At 43.1% G+C, this 13,882-nt stretch overlaps 1 protein-coding gene across 3 annotated transcripts in view; it reads right to left on the bottom strand.

The window, feature by feature from the left end:
* sox1a (SRY-box transcription factor 1a) overlaps window positions 1–13,882 on the bottom strand; it is a 74,422-nt gene that overhangs the window by 13,169 nt on the left and 47,371 nt on the right. For all 3 annotated transcript variants that reach the window (XR_011178454.1, XR_011178455.1, XR_011178459.1), the window contains one exon: window positions 5,832–5,949. The gene's annotated coding sequence lies outside the window, so the exon portion shown is untranslated. The remainder of the gene's footprint in view (window positions 1–5,831; window positions 5,950–13,882) is intronic.

Here is a 13,882-nt window from a genome sequence, read left to right as displayed (position 1 = left end):
GGCCGGGGAAGTTGACAATATAATGATGACATGGCGCAGAGCTCCAAGGAGGTGAGTGCCAGGACAGCGATCACACAACAAACAAACAGAGAAATTAAGAAAAACAATACTGCTGATGCACAGTTTTCTAGTGATCAAGACTTGGAATTAACAATATACTCAGGGCAGTCACATTTATTAGCCTATATTTCCCAAATAGAAAGACAATTATTTTTTTCATCAAAATACGCAGACATAACTCCAATAACAGACTATAAATAAACAGGATTTTGTCAGATTTGTTATTTCATATTTTAACGACATTTCCAGTTTTCTTAAAGCATGAATTCATTCGTAATAGTATCAAACAATTGTATAATTCAAAATGTGAAAACGACCTGTTCATCGTGAATTTCTAAGAATCGACCGGGAATAATCATAAAACTATATTAGTATTACTGTAATCATCATTATTATTGCTCGTTCTTCTCTCTGTTGAGTGGATTTAGGGTTGTACGTTGCGGATTAGCCCTTACAGTGACCCTGGGACCCCGGTGCCCCCTGTTTACTTTTCTCTGTCATCCCCCATCAGTCACTCCTCTTTTAACCAACCTCTTTTCAAACCCCGTCGCTGCTTTGTGCGCGCGGCCTCACTAACAGGATGTGCGTTCACTGTGATGATGGTGCACGACTGGGGCCAAGGGTCAAAGCAGTTATCCGACGCCGCCCCCCGTCCCCCTCCTTACACACACCACACCTTTGCAGCATATACATGTAGTATAAATAAGTGAAAGGCTCTAAATACATACAAGTACAAGACTCACGCGCAGCGGCCAGTGGGTGTCATTGTGCCAATTAGGTTTGTCAACTCGAGCCTCCCTCGCAGAGCAACCCTCAAAACCTCCACACTGTATCAGTGTTACCCCCTTTAATCTTTTTTTTTTTTTTTTTTTTTTTTATCTACCCCTAAACCTGTAAACTTGAGCGGGGATATTTTTTGGGTGGTGTTAATTTTGAAGTAGAAAAAAAAACCGAGTTCTGATCACCTGCCCATGAACCGGGGTTAATTATTTAACTGAGCGGGAGAAACAAAGCGCGTGCTTCTGAAGCTTCATTTTACACACCCGAACATCTTAAATGTTCAGCCCCCACCTGCTTTCGGCCCGCCTCTTGAAAAGTAGAAAACACTAAAACAATCACGCAATGTAAAATCTGACAGGTTATTATTTCATAATAAATGCTTGCATATTTTTTTTTTTTTTTTTTACATCATGCAACATTTTATTCCTTAAATAAAGGTGGCACCGCTGATAACCCCCTCAGTCCGGAGCAGATCAGCAGCCGATAATGTCACTCCGGAAAATCTACAGAGCCGCTTGGAAAGCAACTGGTAGCATCATGAGCCACAGAGCTGCGCGCTCTGTGCAGCCAAAAAGCTCTTGTGGAGCTCACTTGTCCCAAAATAAAAAACGACAGCCTGCAGCTGGAGACACATTATCTGGACTGAACTGAGCACAGCAGAGCGCAGACGCTCCGAAATAAAGGTTGTCAACAAAGACATTTACTTCAATACACCGAGATCAGAAAGCGTTCAAATCCGCTTTATCCTGCTATTTTTTTTTTTTTTTAACATTACTTCCACCTCGCGTTTAGACAAAAAAATAAAAATAAATAAATAACGATTTCAATCACAGCAGACAGGTTCAATATTTATATAAATAGCTTTTTTTTTTTTACGAACGGAATTGTCATATGCAAACTTACGCATGTTCCCCTCGTTCCCTCTACTCCAGACAAAGTGGGCAGATTTCTCCCTCCATACTCCTAAAGCCGTCCTAAACCCCTCCAAAGCTTCATGTAAGACCGCTACTCCCACTACAATCTGGCCGCTCGAGTGCCAAGGCCATCCATGCCCGGTGCCCAAACCCACCACTCAACACACACTGAGGGGCAGAGACAAGAAGAAATGACATTTATTATACACTCTAAAAAAGACAATTCCAAGTTATTGTTTCTCTCTGCGAAAGGGGCTTGCTTCTAACATAATGGAGCGTCTTTTGTGCGCCACAGAACAATACAAAACAAGTATTCTAATAAATAGCCACTTTTTTTTTTTTTTTTTTTTTTTTTTTTTGGGCTCTCCAGGATGAATGGGCTAGAGCGGCGGGGTTCTGAAAGGCAGCTGTGCCGCATTCGGGGAGGAGGGGCGAGGACTTGGCGAGGAGCCCCGCACCCCCTTTTGCCTCCTCCTGGATACTGACTCCCATTACTGATCCTGGAACAGAAAAGGATGCAAAGGGAGGGGAAGGGGAGGAGGAAGAGTGGTGGGGAGGTGGGTGGGGGCTGGTGGGGGGGGGAGGGGGGAGGGGGAGTAGTATTGACTTTGGGAGGCTGTTTTTTTTACCCAGGACATATGCAGTTTCCAACAATATGATCCCGGAGTCATCAAATATTGCCTCACACTGTGAAGTCCACAGTAACCAATTAGATTCAGTTTATATGAACCTGCACAGCTTGTAAGCATGTGGCTCTGACATCTTCTAGGCGGGGACACGTACACACTTCATACAACACACGAGACAGCTGGGCTGATTAAAGGTTTCTTACAGACAGACAGGTTTATAGTTTTGCATGAGCGTCCGTTTCTCTCTCTCTCTCACACACACACACACACACACACACACACACACACACACACACACACACACACACACTGTTCAGTCTCTCCTCACTCCTCTCAACAGTGTTGATTACCTCACAGATTAATTTCTGCTCAGTCCAACCCTCACACGTCCCCCGTTTGTTGTGCAAACACAGGAGCAGAGCCTGGTTGAGCAGCTCCTTCATTGTTAATGAATCCGGCACGCTGCTGCCGACTCCCTCCTCTGCCTGTTGCTGCATCCGCGGCTTCAGGTCTGCCAGAGCTGACACACTCCCTGACTTGTAGCTGCTGCGGCTGGCAGGTATCTTCACCTGTTTCACACATGCATCTGCTTACAGGGAGAGCCAAGGTGAGAAATTTGTGGCTCCTATAAAAGTCATTTCATGGCTTTCTATTGTTAAGCAACAACGGGTGGCAACAAAACAGACTCTTGAAGATGATTTATGCTAAAAGTGATCCATTCCTTTTTGAATGATACATTTACGAGCTAAACAACATGCGAGCACCTATTTTTCCCTCTTTATTTCACAAGAAATTCAGAGAATACGTTTCAGATATGGCCACAAATATTAGTTGGTGTACAATCTGAAGATGAACTCATGGGCTTAGACTCTGTAAGCTAATGTATAACCAAGCTTTTCATTTACCTTCTTTCAGCCTCGCTGCACATTAAAGCAGCTTCTCCATGCTTTCATTTGTACTGATTCACCTTTCAAGACGTACAGCATCAAATACGGACTGCACACAAACCGCACGAGCAGGAGATTGACACAAAGTGGTGAGCTAAGTAAAATTGGGTGAGAGAGGGCAAGAAAGACGGCGAGAGAGGGAGATCAGATCAAGTTCAGGCCTAAAAGCGTAGAGGGGAGAGTGAGCCAATTGGCTAAAAAGCAGAGGTCTTAGTTCAGTCCACTCGGGCTCTCTACGACACACAGATCTCCAAAACACAACACTCAGAACCACAAAGACCTCTTAAACTGTAAGAGGCAACAACACAAGCATCAGAGAAAAGACAGGAGTCGTCTGTTACACGGCTGCAGATCCAGACCCAAAGTAGTACAACTGGTTTATATGTAGAACTTCAAAGCATATTTTAGGAGAGAGCATAACGCATCGTGTCCTATTGAGTTTAGAGCAGGATGGTAACCCCAAACTGCCAAAACTGAAAGTGCAATTTTTTTTTGACAAAGAGAGCATAACATGTCATTCAAATCTGGGGCACTCTTGTCTACGAGCAATTTGTTCTTTTGTTGCTCCATGTGCTCTATTTTCATCTTCTTCTCTTGTTAGAACCGCAAGAGCATATAAGGGCTTGATGGAGTGGTGAGTCAGACACAGGATGACATGAAGTGAGAAAAGTGAGAAAAAGAGTGACGAGGAAAAAAAAAACAGAGTGAGGAAAAGGGAGGGAGGGGGAGAGACAGAGAGAGAGCGAGAGAGAGAGAGAGAGAGAGAGAGAGAGACCAGGGAGGCCAATGTCAATCCCACGGCAAACAGCAGCGGATAATCATGGGCTTTAGGAAAACACTGTGTCCATAATGCTATTACCCAGGATTACCTACTCCAGCAGAGAAGGCGAGACTCTCTTCACAATGTGCCACAGACCTTTCAGATAATCATCTTATCACAGATGACAAACCCAGAAGAAACATCCCATTATTCAAGAAGGGGGGGAAAAAAAAACTCTACAGCATGTTTGGATGAAGACATATTGTAAACCTAAATTATTCGAGTGGAAAAATATCAGATTTTGAAATTAGCACGGCGGTCGCTTCCCCACTCTCTCCCTTTCATTCTCTCACTGTCTCTTTCTCCCAGGGTGCTTTCTCCTTTTCCCGCAGGGCAATTAGAGACAAGATTTTATGCATTGTTCAGCTTATCAATTAGCCATAACACCTTCCCCTCTGATTGGACTGTAATGAACATAATGGTTTTAACAGTCAGGAGTTGCAACTCTTAGAGGTGCTGTGCTAATGGTGTCGCCACGGCGATGGAGTCACAGTAACAGCTTTGCGGAAAAGCAGAAGGAGGAGGAAGAGGAGGAGGGGGTGGAGGAGTAAGTCAGCTCTCCCTAACACATCTCTAATTAGAGCTCACAGTCAGTCATTACTGATGTAATAGGGTGTAACACTAATGGCTATCAGTCAAGCCCCCACAAACAACCGAGGGGGGCTCTTGTAAGGTGAGAGGAGCAGAACATTTATGGGAGAGGGGGGGGGGGGATATTATAGCGAGGAGACGAGGTGAAATGGAAAGTTAGTGTGTGTGTGTGTGTGTGTGTGTGTGTGTGTGTGTGTGTGTGTGTGTGTGTGTGTGTGTGTGTGTGTGGGTGGGTGTGGGGTGGGGTGGGGGGGGTGGTCAAGGAGTGAGGGGAGCAATTCAGGGAAAGTGCAGCAGAGAGGCTTTTTAAGTACAGTAGTCAGACAAGGTCAGGGCCCATTAATGGAAAATCTTTCTTAGGTGATAGTGAAATCTGTCATATTAGACAGTGGCCAGATATAGAGATTGACAAGACCAAAAAAAATGGGTAAAAATTGTGAGATGTATGAGCGGCCGGCTGGTGGATTGGAGGCAGAGGGCGAGCAGAAAGCGAGCCTGAATGAGTGTGAGGGAGGAAGCCAGTAAGACAGGCACATACTGCAGTTAACCACTTTGTCACTTAGACCTTGTTAGCACTGATGCACTCTGCAGCCCCATTCAGCTATTGATGCATGTTTTTACACTTTTCAGCACTGAATTGCAGTGGCTGAAGCCAAACAGAATGACAGCGGTAAAGATAAGGAAGATGGATGACAGGAAGCCAACGTTGGGAGAAGTAAAAAAAAGAAAAAAAAAAAAAGTGCAAGTCCTGTGAAGAGAGCTGCGAGTTCTCCTCTCTGCCCACGTGTGAGGGGAGGAAATAGAGTCTGGCTCGCAATTTTAGAAGTGAGATCAGTGGGTAACCATTATTTTAGCAACTAGTGTGTTGAATTACATAATTTTATTAATTATAATCTTTTTTTCTTAACATGTCATATTTTTGTAGATCAGGAACTACATGACATAATGACTTTGCCTTTGGTGTTGTTGAAGTAATGTCATGAGTTTATTGTAAGAGTTGTGTTTTCCAACTTTCTTGGAGATCATTAAAGGGGAAGTTTTTTTTGAAGCAGGGTTGTGTGAGATGCTTATTCATAGTTAGTGTGTTTACCTGCGGTAGATGAGGGTCGACACAGTCCAGGTTTGGAGAAGCAGGCAGCTCTTCTTAGCACAGAGGCTGAGCAATGTACTGCTGTGGACGGGTCGGCAAGAAAACGTATTTCAGCCACCTTAAAAAATAAAAATAAAAAAAACTGTCAGTTTAACTGTTTACTCAGAACAATCACAACAAAGCATGTAACACATCAGTACATCAGGATACTACCAGGGTGGCGTTTTGCCTCGGCGTGAAAAGAACACGTTGGTATGACTGGGGTTGAAGAAGGGGGTCGTATGACGGAGGTGATGAAGCTAGGACTTTCACTCAGCAGATCACAGTTTGAGTCTGTGAGAAAGCAAAGTCCATTTTTTTGTAGAAATCTTTTTCTAAATCTTAAACACAAGTTTGGTTTTCCAAAACCTGACCATGTGGTAGTGAACCGGTGAGTGTATTTCATGCTTTGGCATGATACTGGGTTGGCGCATTATATTTAGTATTCTTACTGGTGCACGGCACGTGCACTTATGCGTAGGAATACAGAAGAGCTACGTCTGAGACAATTTATTGCCAAAGAAAAGGTCAGTCTGACCCTTGTAGGGGTAGCTGACACTTAACGTTTGAACACGCTGTTTTCAGGTGGGTTTTTGATGTAGATGTCGTGTAAGGTAAAATTGTCATTAAAGACTTTTTTTTCCTGTTTGAGAAGGGACCAACAAAATCAATACATTTTAATTAGTGTATTCGTTTTGGCACCATTCCAATCCTTTTCATGACAGCCATGACAGTTGCATTTCATTCACCGTTAATAACTTGTTTGAGAAAACAACAAATAGGAATTTGATTGTATGATTAGAATAGAAGGAAGGAGTTTGCCCAGTCTCACTGGAATTGAGTGAACTTAAACACACTAAGACAAACATCTCATATTCAGAATATCCTGTGATAGTTAAGAAGAACCAAGTGTCTAAGTTGCCACTCTTGCACTGAGAATATGAAGTTGGACCTTGGAGGAAAATTGTATGTGTAACCTATTGTGTAGGTTTACTGACGACAGGGCAGCGGCTTGGCCTTTGAGGGAGCTGCAGGACTTCAGGGGGGGGCTCTCTATTCCTGAACTCAGTCTTTAAAGTGTGTTTGATTGTGTGTGCGTGTGTGTCTATGACTTAGGGGCGGGAGGGGGCTCCTCACTTGCCTAACTATAGTACCTCACCCAGAATTTGAAATAAGGTCACCGTCCCCGGGAGGCCCCAAGTCAAAGCCTCCCTTCTTCACCTGCCCTTTAACTCTCCTCATCGCCTTCTTCTCTTGATTTAACTCTTCACCTGAGTCCCACCTTTCCTTCTTCCCCCGTCCTTCCTCCTTCTTCTCCTTTGTTAGAACAGTAATGACCCGTTCCTCCGCTATGACTCGCAGATAAAATTCCCAAAGAAAATTAAAAAAAACTCTACATGAAAGAACGTCACAATGACTCAGGCTCTTGAGTAGTGTTTGTATTAAATATTGTCCTTTACCTCAAAAGTTAGAGCTTTGTTTGTTTTTGTCTTGGCTTTTGCAAAAAAATACAAAAAACAAAAAAAAGCTTCCAATAATGTCATTGGGCCTTAAAACTAATTTGATTGGAGAAAATGAATTTTATGGATTAGCAAAACAATAAAAACAGAAATGGCATCTTTGGTAGATACGACAGGTAATATGTGTATTAATGCTTGTGGTCTGTGTGTATGTGTCTGCAGCAGCACAGATGCATATCCAATAGGAGGCAGAGTGAGCAGGACAATAACACGCCATTCTTATGCTAATCAAGGAGGCCATTAATGTTTACATTCAAAATCAGGCCTAGCAAAGCAATACATTCACTCCCTGCTAAACTGGGGATAATTAGTTCCCTCTTAAACCCATATTCCATTAACTCAGGTGAATCCATCCGAGTTTCATCAAATTTCTGCTTCATTTTGCATAATAATACAATTTAAAAGATAATGACATATTCAGACTACTCTGGGAAGAGGAGCACCTATAAGAAAATAATATATGTATAACAGGCTTTTTGTTCTACTTTACATCCATCTGAAAATATTTAAAAGTGCGTCCTATAAGTCAGTGCTTCTGATTTATGCATAAATTAAATCTTTAACTGTAAACAGCTTATTGGAGATTAGTGACTGATGTATTAAACGTGCCCTGCTGATTTTCTGTACACTTTGTACATATGACACCTCATATTACACTGTTAACCTGATGCTGTGAGGTGTGACACTGTGTGGATTTTGCATTTGAGGGCACTTACATCTGCAGAGAACCTCTGTGAACATCAGTTTATTTTCCCATGTCTCTGTTTTGTTTATTTTTCACTAAAAGAGGGAGGGAATTTGGATATAAAGGTCTATTGATTCACACAAATGCAGGCACAGTCACATGCATGCACACGTAACGCTGAGCAATAGATGTCAAGACATTTTTTCCTGAATAATATTTTCAGCAGCACAACTTTGTAGCACCAAAAACCTGAAGACAAAAATTCGCTTACACAAGTCACTGAATGTGAGTGTGTGTGTGTGTGTGTGTGTGTGTGTGTGTGTGTGTGTGTGTGTGTGTGTGTGTGTGTGTGTGTGTGTGTGTGTGTGTGTGTGTGTGTGTGTGTACGAGTGCAAGAGAAAGAGTGTGCAGTGTGTGTATGTGTGGAAGCGAGTGTAATTGAAAATGATCAGCATACACCTCATTTTCTCTCTCGTATTTTACCCTTTATCCAATATCTGTGTTTTCATATGTTTCTTTGTAACACATGCATTTACTTTGCAGAAAACACTTATGGTTTATATAGGTAAGTAGCTCCACATGTCTCTCTCTCACACACACACACACACACACACACACACACACACACACACACACACACACACACACACACACACACACACACACACACACACACACACTGTAATGGATAGGAGCTGGCTGAGGGCGTCTGTCAGGGGCGACTGTTCTAATCAGAGCAGTGGGGAGAGAGATAAAGGAGAAAATAATGAGTGTGGCATCAGGCCTTTCATAGCTCAACAAAAGGCCACGGGATCAGATAGACACACACAATGTGGAGAGGAGAGGAAGGGAGGAGAGGAAGAGAGGAAGAGAGGAAGAGAGGGAGAGAGGGAGAGAGAGAGGGAGGGAGGGATGGGAGGAGGCAGCGCGGCGACAGAGAACGAGGGATGGACGGGGAATGGGTTTGCAAATATGCCTCCTTGCACTGCAGGTGATGTAGGCAACATTATGAAATGCAAGCTTATGTCTGGCTTCACTCGACGGATGCCATCGAATGGAGTGGATGGATGTTTCTATGACAACATCAATCATTTTAGCACAGAGTCGTCTTTTCAGCCGGGAGCTGATTATAAATGCATTTGCCCATGCACATCCTTCCATTTTCTGTCTCAAAATACTTTGTTGGCCTTGTGCCCTCTTTCTTACTGCTGATTAGTGATGCTTCATTTACCGAGTGTGATCATTTCCACTCATCCTTTGATTATTAATGCTTAATTTACCCAGATTACACTCCTTTGATTATTAATGCCTAATTTAGCCTGGTGACACCAATCATTAGACAGTGCCCAAACCGAAAGCAAACAACCTTAGTGGTCTTCCAATGTACCGATACAGCCTCTTCTACAGATAATGATACTGTTCAGAGGAGCCAGCAGGGCTGTGAGTGTTAAGTCAATGCCTGCGTTTTTTAACTAAACTCCCATCAAACTTTAAAGAGAAAAGAAATACTAATTAGAAACTGCAAGCTAGGAGAAATGAGCAGGCAGAGTCAGAACAGAAAATCCTATTCAGAGACTTAATGAGCTTGTCGAAGCTGAATAATTGATTTCTAATTCTAGCCTGCAGCTGTTGACCCAACCAAGGAGGGTTTTGAATGGAACTGAAATATGTTGCGCTCTGACTTGGCACTGTTGGCTTTCTGGTAAGAAAACCATTACCAAATTCTCTCGCGTCTACCTCACACTTTTCAGGTTGTATTTAAAAACTCAGACACAAAGTTTTCACGTTTAATTACTCGATTTCGGTGTACAAACAAGCATACTGCGGCTCGACCTTTGAAATCCATCACAAATAATTCCCTTGACACCTTAATCCTCCCACAGATCTCGTTTAATATTTTAGACTGGAGACGATTTAATAAAAAAAAAGGCTATTTGATTTTCAGATGTAAAAAACCCGGTGAGGTAAACTCTCCCAGCGTATAAAGCGTTGGGAACCACAGTCCATATCAGATTGTGGGTGTTTTATGTTTCGCTCATTTGCTGCGGAGTGATTCTTTGTTGCCCTGTGTGGACGATCATATCCTGGGGGCTCTGGGGCAGGAGCAGCATAGAGCACCCTGTGTGTGAACCACAGCCGCCCGGCGTCCCTGTAAGATGACCTCACGGAAAATAGGCCTAATTATGACCGTGACAGCCCATGCTATCATATTCTGCCAGATCAGTCACTACATAGGAGAGAGGGGGAGGGCGGGGTTGGGGGGAGAAGAAAAATTAACAGAAATTTATACCACCGCACCACCAACTCCCCCGCCACCACCTAAACTGAGCCCATTTATTTTTAATACTCTAATCAGCAGGTCCCAAAGGTGGCTTGGCTCTCCCTCACCTGCACAGACAGACATAGGTGAGTACAGGTAAGGCAGCGGGGACAGAGGAGGAGGTGGATGGCGGAGCAGAGGCAGGACGAGGCAGGTTTCTGATCGAAAAGTGAAAATTGGTCACACTGAATCTTCTCATCTTCTAGCAAAATAATTGGCAAAGTTGCCAACACACAAAGTCAGTTTCAGGGAAATAGATTTTTTGAAAAGCAACTTTCTTGCTCTACAGCAGATAGAAAGATGAAGTGGTGGTGGAACAGAGAAGAAACAGTGGTGTGTGTGTGTGTGTGGGGGGGGGGGGGGGGGGGGGGGGGGGGGTCCAGGAGGACACGGTAATTACAAGATACAGAGTTTAAGGTAGACAGCAGTGATTAACTCGAGGACTGTCCTATTCCTGAAGCCATAGTCATTAGGGCCGGATCATTATATGATAGATTTCAGGGTTATTTGCCTGGTTTTGTTCCCAGAGACAGTACTCTGAGAGACACCCTGGGAATGGGACATACTACACCAATAGCTACCTCCGTGAGAAAAACACGGCAAATATCAATGCTCTGTGCCGAAGTGTGGTTGAAGATAATGTTTTTCACGTTCTTGCTTTCATACCAGGAGGTAACAACACAAGATTATGCAGCGAAAAAAGTTTACAGTAGTGTGTGTGGAATTACGCTGTTGTTTATTTTTTATTTTTTTTCTATCAGTTTTGAGTTTACATGCACTTTTTAAAAATAAATTCAAGTCTTTTAGCACTTGGGTTTGTATCTGTTGGTTGGGTTTTGTTTTAGTTGTGATAACTTTGTGATAACTCTGAGCAGGTTCATGCCACAATCTGAAAACACAATGACATTGCTACAACAATGTTCAATCAACAAGAGCAATCAGACAAGGTCAGCCAAAGAATATAAGCTCTTTTTTGGAGGTATAACTACGACAAGTGAGTGCACAAAAATATCTGTAATTATTTTCTGGGCTTCAGAAAACTGTGCGTGAACAACTACCTCAGGTACAGAGGGTCAAAGCGGAGCCAGAAAGCTGGAAATTTGTTTTCTCTTACAAATCAGTTCAGCTAACCTGGGGATCTTTTAAAATCCTGTATGATGATCTGCCTGATTGTGTTTCTTTCAACAAGTCCTTGAAATTGTATGACTAAAAATGTTGTTAGTCCATGTTCTCTTAAGTCTCTGTCTCCATTTCAGACTTTGTTGCCCCCAACTTACTTCCTACTTTTCCTGTTACAATTACTTCTTAAAAAAAAAAAAAAAAAAAAAAAAAAAAAAAAAAAAAAAAATCACAATCTTGTTTCTTTCACTGTCTGAACTCTTTCTAGTGCTGCTGCCACATTCCCAGATGTTACCCTAATAAAAAAAGAAATTAATAATCAACTTTTGCATCAGGTATAAAAAAAAAAAAAAACTTTACAAGTGCAAACACAAACAAGTGAGCAGGAAGTGAGTTTCATCTGAAAATCTTACATCGGAGGGAGAGCAGCAAAACTCTACTGCAGAGACACAAACAAATGTGCAAGGCAGAGGACTGTAAACGAGCGGTCGGCAAAGAAAAATGGGAGCAGCAGACCAAAAGACACATGAAGCTGACTCCCCTTTGAAATGGGAAGATGTCCAGCAGCGCCATCAGCTTGAAACTGTCAGAAACCAGTAGGACCCTGGTACACCCGACTCGTCTGGTCCGAGGCAGTTTTTAATAGAAGACTTGCTGCCAAAAAGCAAATCCTCTGATGTGGAAACAAAACCACGTGGATCGTTTATGCACAAAAGCACAAGAGCTGTGGTTTAAAGAAATGGCAGCATGTGGTCTCTCATAGAAGGCAGTTTGTCTGCCAAAGGACTGGAGAGTGCTACAAGGAGTGAACCACAGTGGAGGATCTTTGCAGGTTTAAGGCTGCATTACTGCGGCTGGAGTTGGGGATTAGGTCAGAGTTAGCAGTTGCATCAATGCCAAGACGTACAAGCAGATTCTTATCCATTATGCAGTACCATCAGGGAGGCGTCTGATTGGTCCCAAATTCATTCTGAGGTATAACAATGACACTGAACATGCAGGCAGTCGTAAAGAATTGTGCGTGCTAATGATAAAGCTCCAGGACAGCCCTGATTGGGAATACATGAGGAGACAGTGGTGCTGTTGGTACTACATGCACAGCGTGGTCACAAGTACTCGTTTTGTTTGTTTACTGCACTTTGTATGATGTTAATTGATGAATAAAAATGTTTAAACACACACACACGCACACACACACACACACACACACACACACACACACACACACACACAAAATCAGGCAACAGTAATAACCTACTAATGAAATTAATTTCACTGATTACAAAATTTGCCTTCTTGAGACAATTGTGTTTTCATTTGTGGGTCTCTGATTGTGTGTGTGTGTGTGTGTGTGTGTGTGTGTGTGTGTGTGTGTGTGTGTGTGTGTGTGTCTGCTTGCACATGCCTCTGTGTATGTGTGTGTGTGTGTGTGTGTATGTGTGGTTGTGTATGTGTGTGTGCGCGCATCTCTGCGGCTTTTTGCTGGGAAAGAAAAGAATACAGTAGTAGCCCTTGTAACCCAGCCCTGCCCTCCACCCCCAGACCCTCTCGCTGTCACTGGCCATGTGTAGTGTGTAATAGGCACTGACAGTTGTTGTGCAGGTCAGTAACCCTGTGGCCCTGTCTAATTGAGGCTAAGGATCCCGGCTTGTCCTGCCATCTATAATTAACCACATCATCTGCAGCCGTATGAAAGATTCAGCTGGACTGGGAGTGGCCGACACATGATCCCGCTGTTGGTGTTTACTGCTTGTGTGTATAAATGTGTGTGTGTGTGTGTGTGTTAGCGAATGCGTCATAGCCACAGTGACTTTGAAGAATCTTCTGATTTACCCAACAGGTGAGCTAATAATCAGCTTTAATAAAATAAAATGTTATTGTACTCTTGTCTAGAGAGGCATTTCTTTTGCAAATTTACAACAAGCATGCTGTGCGTAACCCTGAAACTGTAGTTAATGTCACCACCTTTCTGTTGCATTTAAGTCAAGTTTACAGACAATATTGTCATTTTGTCTTAATTGTAAGTGAACGCTGAAAACATTTGCAATAAACTTAAGGTATCATCGCTCCCTTCACCCTTATTACCATTTATTCCTCCCCAGCCTGAGCTTCGCCGTGACAGGAACTTGAAGTGTACTCTGCCCCTTCAAACACCTTGGCTCTGCCTTCCCCTGCCCTCTTCTCCTCCTCCTCCACCTCCTCCTCCACCTCCTCCTCCTCCTCCTGTTCGCTCAGCTCTCCCGGCTCACCCTACCCCACTCAACTACTCTCTCTGTCCTGTCTAAGCCTTTGAAATACGGCTTTCAAAAATGCTGCTTTTTTGAATTAATGAATCATTTTTCGCCAGGTGTCGTTGGGGTGGGGGAGG

Source organism: Embiotoca jacksoni, unplaced genomic scaffold, assembly GCF_022577435.1.
Source record: "Embiotoca jacksoni isolate LCO1_2020_lvr unplaced genomic scaffold, fEmbJac1.0.p SCAF_2, whole genome shotgun sequence".
NCBI classification, from domain to species: Eukaryota; Metazoa; Chordata; class Actinopteri; family Embiotocidae; genus Embiotoca; species Embiotoca jacksoni.
The sequence above is the reverse complement of the archived record's forward strand: the minus strand, read 5'-3'. Positions and strand labels throughout refer to the sequence as shown.